General features: G+C 51.7%; 1 pseudogene; it reads left to right on the forward strand.

The window, feature by feature from the left end:
• The window catches only part of LOC138849862 (sex comb on midleg-like protein 4), a 31,590-nt pseudogene extending 18,910 nt beyond the window's left edge, over positions 1–12,680 (forward strand).
• The last annotated feature ends 3,713 nt before the right edge of the window (positions 12,681–16,393 follow it).

Consider the following 16,393-nt stretch of genomic DNA (forward strand, 5'->3'; position numbering starts at 1 on the left):
CTTAATCCCACTTTTCCCTCTGGCTAACGCTGTTCTTTGCTATTCTCTATGACAAAACCCCTTGAAAGAGTTAACTTTATTTTCCAATCCCACTGCCTTCTTCCCGTTATTGCCAAACTTTCTTCCAACCAGGAAGAAGTAAGTTTTAAGATTTCATCACAAAGTACAACTCCTCGATTGCACTTCCAGGCTCCTTTCCTCCTTATCTTCACCAGCAGCTCTGACCACCGTCTAACATTTCCTCATCCGGCTGTTTCTTGTCTGACTTCCCCCATTAGAGCGTCAGTTCCAACAGGGCAGAGATGGAAAGCTTGTCTCTGTACTCCACTTGTTGGTATTGCTACCACCCACTAGTCGTCTCCGCCTTGTTCCACAGAAGTAACTTTCAGCTCTTCGTTTGTGATTTCAGGTGGGATCTTCAAGGTGCCTGCTGCTCCCCTCCACCTGCAGGCTGGCTTGGGCAGTGCCTTCTGCAGGAAATAACTGTAGACAGCAGGCAGTGCCGGGAGGGATGGCCACTGCTCTGTTTTCTGGCAGGATCGTGAGATCCCTGTGGCAGAGAGCTCAGCAGAGAGTGAGCAGGGCTTTAGGGTCAGTCTCTAGGTGGGTGGAGGGCAAGCTCTGTCCACAGGATCCCAGGGAGCACAGGGATGCAGGCAGGGAACTGTCTCTTCCAACCTGCACTAAAGGGCTCATGGATTTCAACTATTCACGCCTCTGTGTTCTCTTACACCCACTGCCTGACGCTGTTTTTTCCTGGGGGCTCCACTGTAGGGGGCAAAGCTGACCTCTGAGTGTGACCTCAAATACAAATCTTGAGCATGAACTTGAAACTGAAGCTCAACCCCCAAAGCCACCCAACAGAAAGGCGTGGAGGCATGATAGAGTGGCAATGGTAGCTGACACTCAGCAGAGAGCCGCTGAGTGTGTAGAGTATTTCTCATTGATTTTCATTGACCAGGCGGGCTCTCTCTTGCAGCTCAAGTCTCAGGTTCTCCTGACTCCTCTAGCCTGTCACCTCCGCCAAGGACCCTAGAGCCCGACCTCAGCTCCATCCCTCAGGACACAGCCACCATCCCCAACCTGGCAGTCCCACAGGTTCTCACAGGTAGGTCAACAGAGTGAACGCCAAGTGGCAATGGGGAAGCTCACCAGTGAAGAGCTACTTTGTGAGCTTGAGGGATTCATTTAGATCCCGGAGGGGATGAGCAGATTCGCTGACAATAGCAGCTTAATGTCTTGCAGCCTGAAAGTTGTGGAACTTGGTTTTCAGTGTATCTTGAGTTTAGTTGGTTGCCTGGGGTGGGACAAGAGTGGCCAAGGTCAGGTGTTATTTTTTTTTTCCCACAGCCAGAGTTCCTTTGCAGCAATGGAAGCCTGCCCACCTGAAGAGTATTTCCATTCCTCCGTAGGTGTTTCTGGATCTCTTCTGGATCCCTTGGCCCCTCCAATCCAGGCAGGGAAGAGAAATTCCACCTCTGTCTCTGCTGGGGCATCCACCAACCATTTTGACATAGCAGTGACAGCAATCTGACAGTGTGGCGTGCGCACGCACATGCATTCAGACATACATAAGAGCCCCTCCATCCCCCACTCCTGTCTCACTGAGATCCCTTCAGCCCTGTCTCACTGTTCTTAAGTAAAAGCCAAGCTTGTTAGAGTGGCTGACAAGGCCTTGCAGGCGCCATGCCCCTGCGGTCCAGCCCTCTGTCCCTAGCAGCAGCCATAGGGTCTTGGCCTTCCCTTTGGGTCACCCTATTCGTGCATTGTATCTCATCCCAGGCATGCCACTCTCCAGGAAGCCCCCACTGCCTTTCCTGCCAGGGCCCCCGAACGGACTCCCCTAGCACCTCCCTAATGAGCCCACAGCCGTGGATTCACACTCAGTCTCTCCAGCTCAGAGATGCTCTGATTACACCTGCTGCCCCCAGTGGGCCATAAGCTCTGTGGAGGCAGGGGCATGGGTTTGTCCACTGTTCCTCCACAGGGGCAGCCTAGGCGTGAAGGTCCCTTGTTCATTGGGCTTTCCTTATCATCTGCCCTGAGCGCCAGAGAAGGCAGCCTGGGAGAGTGAAAAGGGCCCTCATCATGAGAAAGGTAGGAGTTCGAGTCCCTCTTGCACCCAGGCTAGACTCTGGGCAGTCCTCTGAGCACCAAAGACTCAGTTTCCTGGTAGGGCAGTAATAATAATCATAGTAACATGAAAACTCAACTCCCAGGCTTGCTTTGAGAAGCAAACAAGATAAAGCACCTGGCATACAGCAGGTACTCAACAAAAACCAAGGTTCTTTACCTTTTTATTACTACTGAATGTCTTGAAAATCCTGTTGCTTTGCTCTTAAAGTCCCTCTCCACTTTGCACCGGTGATCTCCAAGGTAAGATGCTCATAGAATGTGGGGGCTGGGTGGGGAGGGGAATGGATGAAGTTCCATTTCTTGAGTACGTTTTGTTAGCGCTTTACCATATCGGTGGACGGACGGGAAATAACTTCTCTACCTTCGATCCAAATTTGGGGTAGTTTTTCTTGAGGGGAAGGCTAGGGCACTCTTCGTTTGTTAAGGCACCTGGCTTGATGTCCAGGGTAACTGAAAATCCTAAGCGAGGTCACAATAACATCAGGGTTATTTTCAAATCTTAACTACGCTGACAGTGGGGATAGGATGAAGTGTATGGAGTACAATGTACTGGGGCGGACCAGTTAGGCAACTGTTGGCAAATTACAGATGAGATAGCTGGGAGTGGGAATGTATGTCCTTGTCATAGGGCAGAATTAAATCAAACTTGTGTCAATCAGCCAACTGACTAAACCAATTATATTGATGACAATTAACTCATTAATTAGTCTTCTCAATACACAGTTCTCTACTAACAGGATTTATGAAATATTTCATTTTCTTTTGAATGATAAAACTCACAAAGATCTCCCCAGGACTTAGTAAAATCTATTACATTTGGTAAGCAACCTTTGTGACATTCTAACATCTTTCTGAAGACCTATAGTACCGAAATGTGATGCTTTTCCAATAAAAATGTATGTGCAATATATTAACACAGTTAAGAATGCATATGCTCTAAAAAATATATACACTTAAGGACATATGTTAAATTTTTTTACCGATGGGGTGCAATAGAAGTGTGGGGTCCATTGGCCAGGCTCACCTAAGGAAGGGGTAGAACACTCATTTTCACTTACGTTTTGAGTACTGCGTACAGTCTCTGGAGTGATCGGCTCATGGTCTTTAAGTCATAGGAGGTTAAAGGGGTGGCAAGCTTTAGGTGTAGGAGGGCAGTCCCTCTGGGTGGGGGGCAGGTCTGTTTGTACACTTGCCTGGCACAGAAACACCTCCGTATACACATGGGCCACCTGGGCCACCATAACTGTCCCCCGTTCAGCTTTAAGAGCAGAGCCACCTGGCAGCTGGAGTATGTGCGTCAGACACTGAGGGCCTTGTGGTCTGTTCCCACAGTCTGCCTCTACATCAACAAGCAGACAATGCAGGGCCCTACCTGGAGAGGAGGAAGGTGCAGCGGTTGCCCCCGCACTTCAGGCCTGAGGGCTGTCGGCCGTCCTGCAGCAGGCCGTCCAGGCGTGCCCACCAGCAGAAGTTCGTCTTCCCCCCGGGTCAGGCAGGGCTATGGGGGCGAGGTGGTGTCAGGTAAGGCCCCGGGGCAGGCTGTATGAAGGGGGCCCTGGGTGTCTCCGAGGAGGACAGCAGCCATCCTCAGGCTTAGGGACAGTGGGAGTGGCCAAGGTCTGTCCACCTGCTGGGCTCTGGCGCCTTGATGAGCCTGTGTGCTCAGGCCTCTGTCGGGACTCCAGGGGATCATGCTTGCAGACCTAGACAAGAAGACCGGACATCTGAATCCTCACCCTTGAACCTTCTGTTCGTCTCCTCTTCACTGCCAACCATCAGTGAATCCCATTGCCCAGCCTTCAAAATTCACCAGAATCCAACACTTGTCATCCCCCATAGTGACTATGCTGGCTCTTTCCAAATCGAAGTCTTAACCCTCCAGTGGCTCCCATGTCATTCAGAGGAAAAGCCCAAGTCCCTGCAAAGGCCACAGACCTGTATGAACTGCCTCTGGCTGCTGCCGCTGCCTGCTGCTGGCCTCTCTCTGGCCCCTACTCTGCTGCTGCCACAGTGGCCTTCTTGATGTTCTCCTTGCAGCCCTCCTCTGGGCTCCTGCCTCAGCTCCATTGCACCTGCTCTGCTCTCTTTCTGGAATGTTCTTCCCTCAGCTGTCTACATGGCTTGCTCCTGGAAATCCCTTGTGTTTCTACTCAAATCCCATCTTATCCAAGAGTCATTTTCCCCATATCTGAAATGCCAGCCCCTGTCTCTCTGTTCTTCCTTACTTTGCTTCATTCTTTTTTTTTCTTTTTCTTTCTTTTTATAAAAGATTTATTTATCAGTTTGAAAGGACGAGTCACAGAGGGAGAAGGAAAAACGGGGGAGGAGGAGAGAGAGAGAGAGAGAGAGCGCTCTTCTATCTGCTGGTTCACTCTCCAAGTGCCCACAATGGCCGGGACTGGACCAGGCTGAAGTCAGGAGCCAGGAACTCCATCTGTGTCTCCCACTTGAGTGACATGGATCCAAGCACTTGGGCCATCTTCCACTGCTTTCTCAGATGCATTAACAGGGAGCTGGATCAGAAATGGAGCAGCTGGGACTTAAACCGGTGCCCACATGGGATGCTGGCTTTGCAGGTGGTGGCTCAACCCACTGTGCCACCATGCTGACCCCCTCCATTCCTTTTGCTTGCACTTCTGACTTGCAGGGAAGTGCCATGGAGAAAGCTCGTGCCTTCAATCTCATCTCAGGGGGGCTGAATTATTTTAACAAGGCCCTTTGTCCAGGGTCACAGCCCCCTGCCAGGTTCAGCCCCAATGCAACTGTTTTCAGAGGGATCCTGTTCTCCCCTCTTAGGGGGAGGGGGCAGAACAGGGAGCTCCAGCCCCTTCATGCATTTTCCTGCAGAGGCTCCTGCTTTATTCCAGGCTCTCTGCACAGTGGTGCTCACTGCCTGCCCTTAGTTCCTGGACCACCAGGCCTTGCAGAGGTCTCAACTCCAAGGGGGGAAGGCCTGGTGTCTCCTCTGGCCCAGCGCCATGGACCTGGCCCTCCATATCGCCAGGGAAGAGAGAGGAGATCCCCCAGCAATGGGGCCATGCAGGTGATCCTGCTGGCTGGCTAAGAAAGAGTCAGGGAGAGAGGGGCCCTTAAGGTGACTGCAGGGGCATCCTCTGACTCCACTTCCGCTTCCCCAGCTCTGAGCAGGCCTGGCTCTCACCTGCTGGGGACCGATTCAACTAGAACTTGGCGAGGCTCAGGTGTGCGAGTCTGACCCTCAGTGATCTCTAAGAGACCTCAGCAGGTGCGAGCAGAGATAGGAGGGAGGGAGAGCAGTGGACTGTCCTGTTGTCAGCCCCCCTTGGCTCCCCTGACTTCTAGAAGGAAGCCGCGTTCTCCATCCCTGGCTGCCTCTGAGGTTGAAGTCCTTGTCCTTTCCCTTGCTAAATAGCAGGGCTCAAGGCACAGACCTAAGAGAAATTCTGCTCGTGCACTTGGCAGCCACACCAAGCAGACTCCATTCCATTAAGTTCTGCAGGGCTCCTAGCCGTAGCCTTCCTACTCGCCCCTCCCTCTGTGGCCTCCCAGGCCTGGGCACTGGGGAGGAGGCTCCGTGTGCCTGGCAGGTATGCCAGGGTGATGACATTTTTCCCAAGTTAGAGAGAATTCCCAGGAAGGCCAGAGTGGAGCCCTTTTTCTTAATGTCTTGGAAAATGCTGGAGCTTGGAGCTGATGCCTCCTGCTATAGCTCTGAGCTAACTCCCATTGCTGCCACCTTGAGGTCGCTAAGTGGTGAGGTGGCTTCTCACCTTACAGGTGCTGCTGTGGGACAGCTGCAAGGCTGGTGACCGGCACCCGGCTGTGTGTGTGTGTGTGTGTGTGTGTGTGTGTGAGGGGTGTGGGGGTGGTGTTAGGGAGCAGAGGGGAATCAAGGAGAAACTGTGAGACTCTCACTCTCCACATCAGAGCTCATCCTTTGGGCACAGATTTCCAAGTATTGAACAAAGTAACCAGGGGTTGGCTGTTTCACTTAGTGGGAAAGACGCTGGTAAGATGCCCACATCCCATATCGGATTCCCTGCATTTGAGTGCTGGGTCCACTTCTCGTCCAGCATCTTGCTAATGTGTGCCCCGGAAGGCAGCAGGTGATGGCCCAAGTACATGGGTCCCTGCTGTCTGCATGAGAGACCTGGATTGAATTCTGGGCTCCTGGTGTTGTCCTGGTCCAGCTTCACACATACTCACTCTCTCTCGCTCTCTCTCTCAAATAAATAAAATTTTTAAAGAGAGAGAGGGAATTTACCATCACTGCAAAAATGTTATTTTCCTCATAAAGGCTCTCCCTGCAGGCTTCTGAGAGTCACCCCCTGAATTTCGTGGTGCTGGCTTAGAGTTGGTGACATTAGTGTGAATCCAGGTTGGTTTGACTGTATCTGTGTTTCTCTCTGCAGACTTAGCTACAGAGGCAGACCTAGATAGGTCTGGGGTGGGGGGCGGAAGAGAGAGAGAGAGAGAGAAGCCATAACAGCATAGTATACATGCATGCATCTCTCAGCTCTGTCCAGAGTGGATGTAGAGCTGTTCACACACCAGGAGCAGTGAGCACACCCAGGGCCTTGATGTTGGTGTCTATGCATCACTCTTCATCAGGAGACAGGACTGTTGCCAGAATAGCTGATTCTAGGACCAGAGCAGGGAGAATACAAGCTGAACCTTGGTGGGGCTGGCACTGTGGCACAGTGAGTTAAACCACCACCTGTGATGGCAGCATTGTATATGGGTGCTGGTTTAAGTCCCGGTTGCTCCACTTCCCATCCAGCTCCCTGCTAATGCACCTGGGAAAGTAGCCAAAGATGGCTGAATACTTGGGCCCCTACACTCACGTGGGAGACCCGGATGGAGTTTCAGATTTCCGGCTTTGGCCTGGCCCAGATGGAAGATCTCTTTCTGCATCTCTCCTTTTCTCTTTGTAACTCTGTCTTCCAAATAAACAAATAAATATTTAAAAAACAAAAAAGGTAAGCCTTGGAGCATACTGAAATGCCAGAAATGCTGATAAATAAATTCCAGAAACGCTAAAATAAAGGTGGGGGCACATATCACAGATGTAGGAGTCAAGCTGAATGAGATTCTAAGGACAAAAACTGGGACAGTTTGAGCAGCAAATTAAACAGGAAGCACTTCAAAAAGTTCATGAAAAATGGAGCTAAAAACTAAGTTTATTTTGATGCAAACCAATTTTAAAATTCATACTTCTTTTGTAATATGCATTTTTAAAAAATTTATTTATTTTATTTGAATGTCAGAGTTACACAGAGAGGAGAGACAGAGAGAGGGAGAGAGAGAGAGAGAGAGAGAGAGAGAGAGAGATATGTCTTCCATCTGATGGTTCACTCCTCAATTGGCCACAACAGCCGGAGCTGTGCCAATCTGAAGCCAGGAGCCAGGAGCTTCTTCCCTGTCTCCCACACAGCTGCAGGGGCCCAAGGACTTGGGCCATCTATTACTGCTTCCCAGGCCATAGCAGAGAGCTGGATTGGAAGTGGAGCAGCCGGGTCTCAAACCTGCACCCATATGGGATACTGCCGGCGCTTCAGGCCAGGCCGTTAACCTACTGCGTCACAGTGCCGGCCCTTGGAATATGCATTTTTGAAGACATGGACTTCAAAATTTTTTAAGATTTATTCATTGGGGCCAGTGCTGTGGCACGGTGGGTTAATGCCCTGGCCTGAAGCACCAGTATCCCATATGGATGCCGGTTCAAGACGTGGCTGCTCCACTTTTCATCCAGCTCCCTGCTAAAGGCCTGGGAAAGCAGTAGAAGATGGCCCAAGTTCTTGGGCCCCTGCACCCATGTGGGAGACCCAGAAGAAGTTCCTGGCTCCTGGCTCCTGGCTTCGGATGGGCGCAGCTCCAGCCGTTGCGGCCAATTGGGGAGTGAACCATCGGATGGAAGAGTTCTCTCTCTCTCTCACTCTCTCTCTCTCGCTCTGTGTAACTCTGCCTTTCAAATAAATAAATAAAAAGATTTATTTACTTATTTGAGAGGCAGAGTAACAAACAGAGAGAGGGAGAGACAGTAGGAAAGAGGTCTTTCCATCCATTGGTTCACTTCCCCAAATGTCTGTAACAGCCGGAACTGGACCAACTCAAAGCCAGGAGCCAAGAGCTTTTTCCGGGTCTAACACATGGGTGCAGGGGCCCAAGCAGTTGGGCCATCTTCCACTGCTTTCCCAGGCCATAGCAGAGAGCTGGATGAAAAGTGGAGCAGCCAGGTTGCCATAGGCACCCATATAGGATGTCGACGCTGCAGGCAGAGGCTTTACCTACTATGCCACAGTGCTGGCCATGATATCAAATTTTTTGCAGCAAAATAAACTGATCTTCTAATTCCATTTTCCACAAACTTTATGAAGTCCTCGTAGTGTGGTGTTAGATAACCCACAGTACAGAATAGATGTATTGAGACCGTACGGAGGTGAGAAAATAACTGAATAAGGAAACGCAGAAGAAGGGGCGAGTCTTCCTCAGGAAGAATTCCAAATGCTAAGTAGACCTGCCCCCTGGAGAAGGCGGAGCTTAATTTCCACAGTGCCCTTGAGTGGACTTGTTTCCAACGAATAGAAATTGGAGAAGAGGGGTCAGTGTTGTGGCACAATGGGTAAAGCTTCTGCTTGCAATGCTGGCATCCCATATTGGAGTGCTAGTTTGAGTCCCGGCTGCTCCACTTCCCATCCAGCTCCCTGCTAATGCCCCTGGGAAGGCAGTAGAGGAAGATGGCCTAAGTTTTTGATTCCCTGCACCCATGTGAACCTGGCTTTAGTCTGGGCCTTTGGGTAATAAACCAGCAGATGGAAAATTCTCTCTCTCTCTCTCTCACACACACACATTGTCACTCTGCCTTTCAAATAAATAAATGCATCCTTAAAAAAAATGGAGAGCGGAGGCCAGAGTTGTGGCATAGTGGGTAGAGCTGCAGCCTGTGATGCCAGCATCCCATATGGGTACCAGTTTGAGTCCTGGCTGCTCCAATTTCCAATCCAGCTCCCCAATAATAGCCTGGGAAAAGCAGCATAAAATGGCCCAAGTGCTTGGGTCCCTGCCACCCAAGTGGGAGACCCAGATGAAGCTCCTGGCTCCTGGCTTTGGCCTGGCCCAACCCTGGCCATTGCAGCCATTTGGGAGTGAACCAGCAGATGGAGGATCTCTGTGTCTCTCCCTCTCCCTCTCCCTCTGTAACTGACTTTGAAATAAACAAATTAATCTTAAACAATAAAGGAAAGTGCAATGGAGGAATGCCACCTTTCCTGCTGAGGCTGACATCCCCAGCAAGGTCAAGTGCATATCCCATGCTTCTGATCTGACGTGATAGGAAGGACCCTGCACCTCTCTGGTTCTTTGCCCCCACAAGCTCCCTGACCCCCATATAACCATGAGAAAAACTCAGACACACCTGAACCGCGGGACACTTTACACAGTATCTGCCTAGTATATTCTTCAAAATTGCCAAGGTCGTGAGAAACTGTCACAGGCCAAGGAGATGAAGGAGACATGACAATTGCATGCAATGTGGTGTCCTGGATGGGACCTGGAGAACAGAGACCGGGCATTACTGGGAAGACAGGTGAAAGCCCAATAAATCCTAGGTAAAAACAAAACCAAAGCGAGCAGACAAAATTCCCTGCCTCGGGGTGGATTACCTTCCCAACCCCCTCCCCCAACACCGCCCCAGCTCTGAGTTGCCGTGTGTGTGTGTGTGTGTGTGTGTGTGTGTGTGTTTTCTAGTCTCAGCCTGCTTTGATGGTAAACAGCACCTACGCGTTCTGCCCGTGGTCAACAGCGTGGGCTACGTCCTCCGCTTCCTCGCCAAGTTCAGCCAGAGTCTCCTGTGTGAAGACCTCTTCAGCCACCAGTCATTCCCGGGGGGCTCCAGTGCCTCTGGGGAGGCCCAGGAGAGAGAGGACTGGCCGATGGGGCCAGGTGGGCTGGGCCCTGCTTCCCCACACCTTCCTGGTGGCAGGTGCAGTGGCTGCTATTGCCGTGGCTGGGAGTTCCCACGTGGGGGCCTTCGAGCTGTCTGTCTGGGTGCCTGGGGTGGGCTGGGACTAAGGGGTGCTCAGACAGTCCCCACCGGGGGCTGCAGGGGGAAATAGCCACACCAGCTACCAAGCGCGGACATTCTAGCCTTTCGGCCAATGTCACGAACGTGTACAGGGGGACAGCAGGGCACACTCGAGGCAGGTTTCTACACCGTCCATTAGTGGAACCCGGGCATTTGTCATTCTTGGTGAGTATTTGAAGAACTTGAAACTGAGAAACTCAGAAATCCCCAAGAACCTGGACCTGAAGAATCTTTGACATTGGTCCTGCCTCGGCGTCTTAGATCCTCCCCATGTGAAGAACACATATAACCGAAGTGACTGCAGGCATTTGGTCGGGCTGTACATCAAATATGTCATCTGGTGAGAGTTTGGGCTGCTCTCTCCTCACAGGGTGGCAAACCCGGGGGCTGAGGTCCTATCGTCCTGCCAGCCACTGAGCCGCTCAGGATGGGAGAGCAGCCTGAGGACAGGGCGTGGGGCCATGTGGGCAACCTGGCCATAGTGTCACCTGCCCAAGGGGCCAGATGCCCATGGCAGGTGCTCCTTCCCGACCTTGCAGCTCTGCTTTGTGGATTAGCAGAGACTGCAGCATGAGTGTCAGGATGCACGGGAAATGCACCTGTGCACGTGCTCACACGCTCACGTGCTCGCTCTCTCTCTTTCTCTCTCTCTCTCTCTCTTTCTCTCGGAAAGTTGTGCTGCTGGTGTGTGGAAAGCGCAGGGGCAGTGAGAGGGGCGCCCTGTGATTACGCTGTTCTGCAAACAGCTGCCGGAGCCTCTTTTCTTCCAGGCGCTGCCTGAGAGCCTGTCTCGGACAAGACACATGCCTGAGCTTAGGACAGATTTCAAGGACCAGGGCGAGCCCTCTAACTAATGAGAACCCGACACATCCGCAGGGCTGCGCTCCCAGGCAGGGACCGAGGGCTCTAAGGCTAAGCGAGGCTCTGTCTCAAGCCCAGATGACAGCAGAGGAGGACACATTTGGATTTTAGGCACAGCTTTTCTCAGATATTATCAAAATCCTTGCTTACAATTTTGCTTCAACCTCTTTGAGACCTAGGAAACAGGAAGAGATTCGGCTTTTATAAAGGAAGGTACTTGCTGCAAGCGGACTTCGAAATTTCTATGGAAACTGGAATTAAAAGATCAATTTATTTTGGTTAAAAAACTTCAAAAGCCGTTCATAGCTTTATCACAATATGCGTTTTCCATGAACATTTTGAAGACCCCTTATATAACTAAGTGCACAGGAAGGTACCTAATTAAGCACGGTCAGTGTGAGCAGATGCCGTACATTTCTGTTTTTCTTTTATTTTTCTTTTTTAGATTTACCTTGTTTATGTTAAAGTCAGAGTTACAGAGGAAGAGAGGGAGAGACAGAGATCTTCCTTCTGCTGGTTGACTCCCCAATGGCAGAGCTGCGCCAATCTGAAGCCAGGAGCCAGGAGCTTTTTCCAGGTCTCCAACATGAGTGCAGGGGCCCAAGCACTTGGGCCATCTTCCACTGCTTTCCCAGGTATTAGCAGGGAGCTGAATGGGAAATGGTGCAACCCGTACTTGAACCGTCTCCTGTATGGGATACTGGCGTCGTAGGTAGTCAAACGCCACCCCCACACTTCTGCTTTTTCTCGACGTCTCTATACTAAGAGCTTAGAAAAGTCTTCTGGTCTCCCCGAGCCTCAGTTGCCTGTGTTGAATGAGAGGCCGGGTTGCTGCTGTGGAAAGTTCCTTCTGGTCCTGCCATCTGCAGACCTGGTCTCTCCTGGAAACCGGAGCTGACTCAGAAACACATCCTTGAGTTAATTTATCGCCGAGCGAATCTTGCAATGAGAACAGCAGAAGGGTCTGATTTCACTTCTCAGGCTCCTGCAGCATCATTACGTTGAACAAATGATGGCTGATGGGCCACTGGTCCTCATAAAGCCACGCAACTCATGTCTCCCGCTGGCCTGGAAATCCGTCCTGTGGAACTAGTTCTTCCAAGCCCCTGGATGAAGATCGTAACTCCTGTGATGTTTCTGGTTCCTTAGATTGCAAAATGTCCTTCAGGCCATCAACATACCCAGGTCTGTGCGATGATCGCCATTTAAATTCCACTCCTAGATCCAACCACTGCCCATCCCCAGCTCCGGCTTGCTTCAGGCCAATGGCCCACAGCAGTCAGGAAGGGCACAGTCAGTTTATCCGCCCATGCCAGCCCCCGATGGTGCTCCTCCCACGTGGAACTAATCTTGAGTTCAGAATCCTTTGTGGTAAAGTGGGCGAAGGGAGGAGAGGCCAGAGGCAGCCGGGTGCTTACCCCAGGAATGCTGCTGCGAGTTCCCGTCGCACCTGCCTGGTTCTGGCAGCCTTGCAAAGCTGATTCTTCACCCCAAAGGCTCTTGTGTGGGTTCTTCAGCGATGCCACCACCTCTGACCTGCACTGTCCTTGACGCGGATCCGTGGAGAGAAATCCCGAGGCTCTTCCCGCGGGAGCCCCCCGTGCCTGCAGAAGGGATCTAAGGTACTCCCATGGCAGGTGTCTCTTCTGACGGCCCGCACCTGGTCCTGAGAGACACGCACACATCCTCTGCCCAGACAGACCCTGGGGGTGCAGGCCCATCCGGGCAGGCCCCTGTCCTTTGTTCTGCCAGCCAATTGCAGCCTCTCAGATGTCCCACGGGCATCTAACAATACTCCTCTGTGTCTCCCACGCAAGGACAAATGCCAAGCTGTCCGCACGCCACATTGAAGCAATTGGGAAAACACTGGCCACGATTTGTCCTGTGTTCAACCCCTGTTTCTCAGCCTTTGCAGGCTAGATGTGTGTGTGGGGGGGGGCTTTCCACCACCTCCTTCAGCAAGACCTGCACGGTGGTGTCACCCCTCACCCCGGAAAGTGACAAAACTGAAACACAGGTAGTGTCGTGTTCACGGCTTCTCCCCACAGAACGGCAGCCAGCCTCACAGCCGGCGTCTGCAGCCCTAAGCTGCTTTCCCGTCATCGGCTGGGGAAGCTTGGAAGTCACAGCCCCATCATCCTCCTGAGCCCTGCCCCAGCACCTGACTACTTTGCAAGTCTGAGTCACTGGCACCAGCGCTGTGGCGTGCTAGGTTAAGCCTGTGGCGCCAGCATCTCATATGGGCGCCAGTTCGAGTCCCAGCTACTCCTCTTCATATCCAGCTCCCTGCTATGGCTTGAGAAATCAGTAGAAGATGGCCCAAGTCCTTGGGCCCCTGCACCTTCATGGAAGACCCAGAAAAAGCTCCAGGCTCCTGGGTTCAGACCGGCACAGCTCCAGCCGTTGCGGCCATTTGGGGGAGTGAACCAGCAGACAGAAGACCTCTCTCTCTCTCTCTCTCTGTCTATAACACTGCCTCTCAAATAAATAAATAAATCTTAAATTAAAAAAAAATCACTGCAAATCAACCAACCACAGAGCTGTGGGCGCCCGTGCCCTGGGTATCACAGAACCCAGTGCTGTGTGTTTTATTTGCCAAGGAGCTTGGTGGAGAGTGGGGGAGGCCGTGATGGCACTGTGTCCTCCGAATGGGGTCCCTGTCCCACTAGTCTGCCTTGAACCCTAAAATGACACCGTTAGGGCATCTGCCTTCACAGTAAGACATTATTGCCACTTCAGGCGCACCTTGTCGAAGTTCTTTTAGAGGGTGACACAGCATGTGACTAGTATTTTGGAGGAGAACTTTGCTACCCACTCTCTCCACTTTGCTACCCACTGCCATGAGAAAGGCTCGTACGTGTGTGAGTGTTTGCAAAGGCAGGTGGGACCCCCCCCCCCCCCCACCGCATGTACTTTCTTTTTCTTAGGCCCCAAGCCTACCCACATGGTCCCCAGGCAAGACTGTGAGCCTGAGCTGGTCTGAACCAGGGCAAGGCCTGGTTCTGCTCTGCTCTAAGGTTGCTCTATGCAAGGGGAATGTTACAAACCTGGTGCCCCATGCTTGGGGGGTCTGCGGCATTCACTGGAATGTTTGCAAGGACAGCTAGTCAGATGATAGGAGCTGCTGAGACGAAGTCACCAGAAGCTAGTGTTAATTAAATCCAAGCTCTGGCCTCTTAAACCCTGGCCAGGGCCATTGTCATCAGCTGGGAAAGTAAGTCTCGGTGGCCCTCTTGGAACTTTTTTTTGAGAAAGAGATAGATACACAGAGAGAGCATCAGACAGACAGGAAAGGGAGCTCCCCTCCTCTGGGTCACTCCACAGATGCCTGTGATGACCAGGGCTCAGCTAGGGCCCAGAGCCAAGAGATAGGAACCCAAACCAGGTCTCCCACTTACTTCAGCCTTGACTGTTGCCTCCTGGAGTGGGAATTGGAGCTGAGGTGGGAATCAAACCCAGGCCCTCACGTGGGACCTGGGACATGAGTGCCCTAACCATTGGGCCGAATGCCTGTCCCCACTCCCAGACCTCGTAACTGTAGATTGCCAGGTGTTCTGAAGACACAGAGGGCCAACGCTGTGGCATAACGGGTAAAGCCACCACCTGCAGTGCCGGTATCCCATATGGATGCCAGCTCGAGTCCTGGCTGCTCCACTTCCGATCCAGCTCTCTGCTATGGCCTGGGAAAGTAGTGGAAGATGGCCTAAGTCCTTGGGTCCCTGCACACCCTTCTGGTTCCTGGCTTTGGAATGGCGCAGCTCCAGCCGTTGCAGTCAATTGAGGAGTGAACCAGTGGATGGAAGACTTTCTCTCTCTCTCTCTCTCTCTGCCTCTCCTTCTCTCTGTATGTAACTCTTTCAAATAAGTAAAATAAATTTTAAAAAGTAAGAATATTTCCCCACATAGAGAACCTGGCAGCTAAATAACCAGGCAGAGCTCCCAGGAGCTAGGAGGCAGGTGGAGTGGACAAGGTAAGGAGCTCTGACAAGTCAAAGCCAAGTTCAGGAGGGGCTGCTTGGCTGGCAGGTGGAACCCATTTCCCCATTACTGGGGCCCATACATGCCATGCCCACCTGTTAGGAGCACTGGAAGGGATCTCAGCCACTCCGAGGACCAGGAGCAAGATGCCCTCTTGGGTGCCTGCCAGGCCGAGCCCAGAGCAGGTGGCAGCCGAGGACAGTCTGCACAGCAGGAGGACAGATGCCCATGGGCCTCGGGGCAAGAACAAGACCCTCGGGGAGGGTCTCCCAGGGTGAAGCTGGGGACAGCAAGATGAAGTGGTTCCCATAGACACAACACCCACCTCTTCCCTTGGGGTGGAGCGAGGGCCTCCTCCAAGTCTCCTCCCCCAACCTCTGAGGTATAAACTCCCTGTCTGAATGATCTGTTTCCTGTGTCTGGGAAAACCGTGGTTTGGGCGGACTGAGCTGCCTGCGCCCAGCCTGGGGGTTAGAGTTCTTGGCTTGAGGCCCCGGGACTCCAGTCCTTTCTCTCTAATTCTGCATATCAGCATGCAAACCCAGCTCATGGTTTAAGGAGGGCGAGTGGTGGTCTGGGGGCTTTAGGAGCATGGAAACAGAACACTGCATTTAATCCATCAGTGTTTCTGTCCAAGGTCATGGTGTCAGGGGAAATGTTTTCTTATCTTTAAAAAAAAAGTCTCAAATGTAAATATAAGGCTACTTTAAAAAGTTTACTTTGGTACAAAAATATTGAAATCCATGCATGATTTTTTTATAGTACACATTTTTCATGAACTTTCTGATGATCCCTTGTGTAGATTTTGAAGACCCCTATGCGTGGATTTCATAATTTTTTGCATATCAAGATAATATTTTTAAATTCCATTTGCTGATGGTTTCAATGGTTTGAAGTAGCTCCTCATGTTTTAGCCGGTGCTTCTCAAACTTTAAGGTGCACAGGAGCCATCTGGCATCTTGCTAAATTGCAGACTGTAATTTAGTAGGCCTGGGGTGTTCCTCACATGCACCCTGAGTGAACTGTGGGCAAACAGGTTCCTGCTCATGTAGGTTTTCTGTCTATCTGCTCTAAGGTGGTTCCTCTCTTGCACACGTAAAGGTGGCTGAGGTGCAGGGAACGTGTTCCCTAGACTAGAGAGCAGAAGAGGGGCATCACGGGGCAGAGCAGTAGGGCCTGACTGGCATACACACGAATCCAGGTGAGAAAAAGAAACAGCTTTGGCAGGGGCTCGGGTGCCCTTTAACCCTGAGAAGGTGCCCACCTGTTCTCCCCAGCCCCCGGCTTCCTTGTCCACAATGGAATTTAACTCGGCACCCAGATCTCTGCTCCCCTGCTACACAGGGCAGGGAGCGG

This window comes from Oryctolagus cuniculus, chromosome 5 (assembly GCF_964237555.1).
Source record: "Oryctolagus cuniculus chromosome 5, mOryCun1.1, whole genome shotgun sequence".
NCBI lineage: Eukaryota > Metazoa > Chordata > Mammalia > Lagomorpha > Leporidae > Oryctolagus > Oryctolagus cuniculus.